We start from the raw sequence: 8,833 nt of genomic DNA, 5'->3' as shown, positions 1-8,833 counted from the left end.
AATTTGCATCCTGCTTTGCACCAGGAGGTGCAGGTCCATTATGGTAACAGCAAAAAAGGCACACAGACTCTGTAAGGTATAATTTAAAACACTATTTATAATAGCCTACTCTAAAAGGAGAGAATGGTATAAACAATCTTACATCCTGTTAGCTGATGAGAACTGCAGTTTCTTGTGAGAACTGCAGGTGGTGTACCATCAAGTGGGTCTCCAACCACCCATGTGCAGCGTGTTGGGCAGACACCTTCTGCAGAGGAGCTATTCCCCCATTATGGTCACTGGAGCTACTATATGATTTTCTGAAGAGAAACAATTCTACTTCCCACTTCCACTGCCAAACAGAAAGAATGTGCACCTGGCAACTCACTGCTGCACACCTAGATAGCGGCATGGATGCTCAGGAGATCCGATCGCTGATGCTGAGAGGGACCTGCCTGAGGACAAGTTTATGCAGAAGGCCAGGCTGTGCATGCAGCACAGCGCAGCCCCAAACAGGCTGGGCAAGGGAACGCCCAGCATGGTGACAGCGGAGCACACAGAGACCAGCATCGGGAATGGTGATTGTATTGTGGTTCCAGGATACGTTAGGATTGCTGTACCATGTCTGTGTTGTGCCTTCAGTACATTGCTACTGTCACTGACTGCACCTGGAATGTTGTGTCCAGTTCTGGGCCGCTCAGTTCAAGGTGAAGATGGAACTTCTTGAAAGAGTCCAGCGCAGGGCCACCAAGATGATTAAGGGACCCAAACACCTTCCTTATGAGGAAAGGCTGAGGGAGCTGGGCCTCTTTAGCCTGGAGGAGACTGAGGGGTGACTTTATTAATGTTTATATATATGTAAAGGGCAAGAGTCAGGAGGATGGAGCCAGGCTCTTCTCAATGATGGCCAGTGATAGGACAAGGGGCAGTGGGTGCAAGCTGGAGCAGAGGAAGTTCCACGTGAATATAAGGAGAAACTGTTTCACTGTGAGGGTGACAGAGCACTGGAACAGGATGCCCAGAGAGGTTGTGGAGTCTCCTTCTCTGGAGACATTCAAAACCCACCTGGATGAATTCCTGTGTGATTTAGTCTAGGTCATCCTGCTCTGGCAGGGGGGTTGGACTAAATGATCTTTCACAGTCTATTTAGTCTGATTTAGCACAGTCTACACACTCTTGAGAAACACGAGGTTCACTTTTGAATTAATTTCTATGCACTTGCACAGACATTTAGAGGAACCTGACCCTATGAGGAAGTTGCATCCGTTCCTGTATACAATGACAGGAAAAATACAGCAGGGGAAGTAACTGTTAGTGCTACCTTATCCTAATTGCAAGGGGAAAAAATACGGAGAAGTTTGAACATTCAAGCAAAGCCACATTGACTGCATTCTGCTGCCATTCAAAAAGGGCTTGCTGCTGTCACCAGGGAAGGGTCAAAAATTAACACACATTACACCTACTGCTGTCACTCCTGCCCACAGGGGTTGTCCACATTCCTGCCACTCACCACTAAAGGCGACAGGCTGGAAATTAAGGGCCCACTCGAATGAACAGCACTCTCCTGAATTGCCAGGCTCCTCCGTAAGAGGCAGCTTACAGCTATGAAGCCAGTGGCAGTTCTCTATACCTGACACAGGAAGTATGTTTATTGAAGAAACAAGTGGGAATAGAAGTACAGCATGCCCAGGGCAAGGAAAAGCGTGTTTGTGCTCTGCACATCAGAGAGGTCACCAAAGAACTGTTCTGTGTGAACATATGACCTCTGTACTGCTGCCAACAGCATGGAAACATGGTAATATGAGAAGCAGCTTTCATTAAGCTCCTAATATTTCTAAAATACAAAAGACCAAAACAATGCACAACAGATTTGTTGTGCACACAATTATTTCATCCGTTTTCCCTCCTCTCACTCCACCCCCATCTCATCCCTTTTACCTGGACACTTCCCAATACACTTTCTAAGCCAGAAGGACAATTTTGCCTAATTCAAGAGGGTAGATTTGCCTTACAATGAAACAGACAGTCCAGGTGTGAAAGAAAACAGTATTTTTTTTAAAGCTTCTGCTAGAGCTGTTTGCAGTTGTTCCTGTTTTCCAGAGCAAATGCATTGGACTTCTAGGAACTGACAGCCCACTAACAAACAGGTCTGTTGAGACCATGAGAGAAATTTATTCTTCTGAGGTTAAATTCTCTACTGGCTTCACTCCAATGGCTTTAGTTGAATTCTGCAGTCATAAATTTTACAAAGTTAAACTTTGCAGACAAAATTAAAATTCACTCATTCTTTGCAGGGTTTTTTTTCATACATTGAAGCTAACAATGTGAACTGATTAATTCATGAAACGAATTAATATGATTCTTTTTCTTTAGTGATACTTAAGTTTCCTTCAAGACACATTCCCTGCTTGTAAGTCTGGAAGTGAGACATAAAGGAAAAGTCTTGTGTATTCTTCACTTCAATTATAACATAAACAACCTACAGGAACTCTCCATAATTTGAAAATTTAGTTACTGACCAGGAATCCACTTTCTGCAGAGAGTTTTAAAAACCTCCCAACCCTAAAAGTGTTTTTAAAAATCAGTCTCTGCTAGAAGATGAAACTTTGGCAACAGAATGGATATTTTTGATCAAAATTTTCATTCCAAAACAAGAATATCCATTTCAGCTTATTCCAGCACCAAGTGACATTAAATCAGTCCACAGGCACAATGCAGAAAATGTGAAAATGAGCTCATTTCAACAGGACAGATGGAGAATACTCCCCTGGCCCTCCACTCACAATAGTTTGTTTCTTCTTGGTCGCAGGATTGTTGTGGGAAATGGAAAGCATACATGTGAATCCCCACAGGAGGAGGCACGGACTAAATCTGTGTCCCATGTCATGGAAGAGAGCTTTTACCATATCATAGGCAAGAAGGATAAAGACCTGCCATCTGCATAGCTTTAAGGGGTGATTTTCCCCTGCCTATTCCCATAAAGGTACCTCAACACCCACTTGTAGTAAAGGACAGGCCACCCATCCTGAGTGGAACAAGGTGCTTTCTCTGTGACACCAAGTAAAGCTCTTCCCTCCCAGAGATAATCAGGAATTAAGACTCAGTCCTCAGTATTTTCTCCTCTGTTATCTGTGGCTGACATTTCTGAGGAGGATGGCATGAATCCTCTTTGTAGGCACTTCTCTGCCTGCATGCACAATCTAGAGAGACATGGGGGCAAACTGATGCCTGCACACTTCACCAGGAAGTGAATGTGTGGTAGATACTTATATTCTCTGCTGGGTCTGACTTATACCCTTAACCACTGACTAAGCAAGGACCATAAAGGTTAGCATCACATCCCTCTGGGTACAGGTGGTAATGAAATAGCAGTGGCAAAACCTTATTTTCTTCCCAGGGCTTGTGGTCTAGGTTCTTTGGTTAGATAGGCTTTGCCAAGCAGTCCCATCTTGAAAAGCAACATAATATTGTCTGAAGAAAGGAAAAAAATACTGTTTTTTAAATAAGTGAACAAGATTTTGTATCTTAACAAATTCTTCCCTTGCAAGCAGTTATTCCCAGAGGCTTTTTGCAAATGTCTTTGTTCTTATATCTAGATCTTCAGTAGGTGATTACATTCAGCCAGGACAGAGCTGTGTCTCTGTGGACACCCCAGAGACCAGTTTATTTGATAGCCTTTGGAAAGCTGAAGAGACTTAAAACAGTAACCCCAGCTCCTCCTGTGTTTAAAATCCAGCCAAACTATCCCCAGTATTGCAAATATTCTGACTTACCAGGCAGGGGACAAACGCAAAGGCAAGAGGTGAGAAGAACAAACACAGGTAGGATGGTGAGCCCAGCTAAGAAGTGCGAAGATTTTGCTTCTTTCCAAATATTTTTTCCTACTGGGTCTGGAATGTTATTTAGACTAAGGTCTAAATAACTTAAATAACTGGGATCAACTTGAAAATAAGAAAATCCCTTGATAGGCTCCCAACACAAAAGATTTGCCATGTCTTCACTGAACCACTGATGGACACTAATTCCCCTGGTGAAATGTGTTCTCAGGTGCACAGAAACACAGGGAAGCTGTCACTCACTTTTTGCAGAATTCTAAGGGAGGGTATGATCAGTTCTTCCTTGTATATCTCTCTACATTTCCCATTTACTTGCAGAACATGGAAAAGGAGAAACATCCTGTGCTTTTTATCCAACTTTCTTCCTCCCTCCCTGTGTTTTTTAGATCCCACTCGTATCTCTGTCTTCTACATCCATCTGTCTGGTGCTAGGCAGGGAGGTCCTGCAGTGTGCCAGTTCACTTACAGGGATTTAACTTGCATCCTCACTGCAGGCAGGGAAACAAACCGAGGGAGCAATGCCCATGACATGTGCCAGCAGGTATAAGAAGACTGGGAATAATACATGTAAAAACTAGAAAAAGGAAGCAGATCCTGCTTTGGGGTGGTCAACAAGCACAATAGAAGATTTAATCCTATCTAAAGATCCTTTTGGTTTTGGCCTGCTGGAAATGCAGGACAAAGGAAGCTACAGAAGGCAAAGAGGAAAAGCCAGAAAGCACAAGACAGAAGGAAGAAAAAGTGAACGGTCCTTGCAATGAGAGGGCTTAATAGAGAACTGCAGCTATTAGTTATTATGGAGCTCCCAGCAATTCCTCCTAGAAATAAACTCTGCATTGGACTTGTAGGCCAAATTTTCAACTGATACTAAGCAACAGAGCTCTCAGCCACTTGAGACCAGAATAGGGTCTGCCCTGGCATGGATCATAGATTGATTTTGAGAAATCCTGCACCCCTCCAGGACAGAGGCAATTCTGCCTTGAATCAGTCATGTGTTCCACCTAGAATCTTGTATGCTTCTCAGACCCCAGGAGAGTTCCCCAATGCCTGGTGAACCATCACAGCACAGCAGCAGCGTTCAAGTCCAGCAAAGAACAGTGGTTCGGTGGATCAGTCCTCTTTGCCTATCCTTATTTTTGCAATGTCTCATCTCTAGAAAAGTGTATTTGTGGATTCATACCAATGCAGTGACCTTCTCTTAGTACCTGGCCATGATCAGTTACAAAAAGCATCCCAGAATGTTTTCCCACAAGATCCTGGAGCTTCTGCTAACCTCATGCCAATGGCACTTTAAAATATAAAGCAGACCTATCCCTTCCAGGAAGAAATAGGAGATTTAAAGCAGAACAGGAACTGTGATGGGAGACACCACTGCATTAGTACAGAGACAATTACTTAAGGTTTGGCAGCTTCTGATTAATACCAAGCTTAGTCCACCTCACAAGAACCATATTTTCCAATTGATTGCTATGGGGGTTGGCTAAGGACCATGCTGCGCATGCTGTGAATTATTCCTCTCATCCAAGGCTCTCAAACATACTAAAAAAATAGGAATGGACCCAAAAGCAAGAAGAAAGGTCCCAGGTGTGTCCTCTTTTTGCACAGACAGCTTCAGTGTGGCTTTCAGGAGGCTTAAAAGTCACGAGGAATAATATTGTTCCATTGAGAAGAAGTAAAAACATACAAAATCTCATCACCCCCCCTGCTGTTAAAGTACAGAAAAGACAAAAATCTTCACAAGAAAAAAACATAATCTGAGTTTTCTGTATTGCTGCTGGTCACTGAAATTTCCTGCTGACACAGGTTCGATGGTAACAAAATTGAGTACCATGCTCCACAGGAAAAGATAACAAAGAATCGATGTCTAAGCAATTTCAGGATCATCTCTGAATTTGATGTCCAGCTGATTAGTTTATATCATAATAGTTCCTCGGTCCTATTTTAAGCATCTTAGAGAAGAACACTTTGTAACCCAGTTAACATGCTTCCTCATCAGGCAGAAATCAATACCTACCAAGGCAGCAATGACTTCTCTCAAATTTTGTTATGCTCACTACAGGAGTGCTTAAACTATTAATCCCACAGAACCCACTGCAGAATTGAACAGGTATTAAATAATCCAGCATAGTAAAAGGAGCTTCTAACAGTTCATCCAGAGAAGATGAGATTGCCTGTTCCTGGGACTAGCTTAGAAGAGGGGATTGCTTCTTTCTCCTTCCTTCCCCCATAATGACCAGGTCTGAGTGACTGTGACTATTTGACTTGGTCTTGAGATGAGGGAACCCTCAACACCTCTGTACTGTGGAGGGGAGCAAGGCAAGCTGCTCTCAAGAACATATTCCCTGTGTGACAATGCTACACAGTTTGGGGTGGAACGGGTGAGGGCATTCATTGCTCTGATGCCTTTAATTCTCCATAGTTCCTTTGACCACACAATCTCTGGTTTTGGAAATATAAGCCAACAGCTTATATATATATATCATATATGAATACATACACATGTACATTCACACATATTCTTATATATATATGTATATTCTTATATATATATGTATATTCTTCATATAGACATATCTGTTCCTGTGTGCATTGGGTTTCCTCACCCGTGCTTCTGGAGCAGGGCTTGTAAGAGAGTGTTGCACTAGATGCCATACATGGCACATAGGCTTCCATCTTTGCTACACTGGCTAGACATTGTATTGGTATAGTTACACTACTACATACAGCCCCAGCTATCAAATTATTGCCCTAATTATCTTGTTAAAATTGTTATGCACAGACTTTCTGGTATTCAATCCTTTCTTTGTTCTCAGCATTCACCCCTTCCATACCCTCCTGAGTCCTAAGGGAAGGTTTGAACTGAGCCACCAGTGTCCCAGGTTTTTGTTTGGGAGCTATCTGCTCTGTATGCATGCCTGCAGACAGGGGCATCTCTTCCTTCCATCTTTTCACCATCCTGTCAGGGAACCTTTACAAGGGAATATAAGCTCTTGATATAAAGGTTTAAGTATGAATGACATTGTCAGTTCATGCAGTGCACTATTATTTAAGGGCTTTCCTCATCCTTTGTGTTTATTGCCCTGAAAAGGACAAACAACAAAAGTCAGAAGCATCATTAGGCAGAACTTGGATCTGTAGCCATTGATACTGTGAAATGAATGGCTATGTGACCACAATGGAGGCTTCTGTGAGAGAAAGAAATCAGCCCCCTAGAAGACACACATGACATGGAGCACAGTCTTGGATAAAGTTCTTCTACACAGCCCCAGAAGTGGCAGGTATTTACCAGCAAGTCAAGACACTCAGTCATGGCCAATACTTAAAGGCAGGTACCAAAAAGCAGCATATCACACACAACTCTCTGGGATTAAACATCCTTGACTTGATTTCATTCTTCCTTAATACTAATTTTTAAAATGTTTTACTGAAGTCCACTCTGCTTCTACATAACAATTTTATGACCTTTACATTGATGATTGTTATTAATTGATGGTTTGGTGGGGTTTTTTTTTAAATTCAGAGCAACAATAGCTACCTCCCTTACACTCTGAAGATCTGCATTCTCACTTACCTATATTCTTATGTCCTGAGGCTTCATTCAATGTACTCCTCTTGCCTAGCTACCTGTAGAAGTAGCTGGGTCTAAAAAACCTTAGCATAGTTGTACTCCTACCTTCAAGGGCCACGTCTCTAATACTGCAGAACCTGATGTGTTCAGCCACTCAGAAAATTCCTCACTTTCCTAATGCGTCAGAGTGGGACACAAGCTGCTATCAGATAATTTCTCAGTCCTAGCAAAAGCCAACACAGGAAAGAAAAATGTCAGTCTCTTAAGACAGGGGTCTGGTGTGAGTTGGGCATGACTTGAAGAAGAATGGAAGATCTTTGTTGGTTTAACAAACAAAAAATCGTTAATTTGGAATGGACTTTGCATAGCAAAGTGTTCACAAAGGGAACGTTTCTCATCCCTCTCTAAACCAAAATGGACCACTGGAGGAACAAAAATGGGATTCTCCTGTCCTGATCAGTCAAGAACACCTGATCTGTGGCAGCAGGAAAAAAAATAAGAGTGCTGGAGAACATATGACACAAATCAGGACTTAGGGAGCTTCATGATCACTCTTACTTAGTATAAATTGGTTTAGATGGTGCATTGGATCATTGCAATCACTCATGGAATGGTGAATTAAAAGGATGGTTGGGTCACTTGTTGGAGAGAGAAAAGGTACAGAGATTCACCTATATGGTGTCCTAGACCAGGTACTGAGAAATTTTGTACTGCTTAAATTAGAAACAGAGAGACTCTGGTCTTTTTCCTCAATTGCAAGTGTGATTAAATTCTGAGCTAATTAAACTGGATAGTAATTACTTTGCTTGTTTTAAAGTGCCCTTTAAAAACTGTAACAGTCATCAGACTGGTGAATGCTTATTAAACACTTGGCTTTTTTGCATTTGGTAGTCAGAGGGAGCTCCTGGGAGCTTCTGATTGCATCCACTGGTGCTCAGACCCACTGCAGCCAGGAGCCATAAATCCCTGGGCAGCAGAGAAGCGGCAAACACCAGACATTCAGGAACAGAGAAACCCCCTGGAAACCTGAAGAGAAGGAAGCTCAGTGGCCAAATGAAATTCTCCTGTTCAGCTGGTGAATCTGGAAACAGCAAGACAAGAATAATGTCTGCACAGGGAAGCAAGGAGGCAAGTCCTGGTGTAAAGTCAGATTGTGGCTTCAACTGTCTGACCCATGCACTGCAGGGCTCACATGGGATTATTTGGATGGCACCACTGGCCTTTATACACTGTGCCTGGAGCAGGCATCCAAGCAGGGAAGGACCATGGCTTGTCCCTGTCCTCCTCCTTGCCATCTTTGACCCAACTGAGGTCAGAGAGAGAGAATGCCAGCAGCTTCCAGCGTGTCACCCTCTCACTCCTCTGCTAGGGAAATGAGTATGGTGCTTTCACACCCTCCCCTGCTTATACCCCCACTTGTGCTCCCTCCGTGATCCATCCTACACAAAAC

This window comes from Gallinula chloropus (genome assembly GCF_964237585.1).
Source record: "Gallinula chloropus genome assembly, chromosome: 2".
In the NCBI taxonomy this organism is placed as follows: domain Eukaryota; kingdom Metazoa; phylum Chordata; class Aves; order Gruiformes; family Rallidae; genus Gallinula; species Gallinula chloropus.
The sequence above is the reverse complement of the archived record's forward strand: the minus strand, read 5'-3'. Positions refer to the sequence as shown.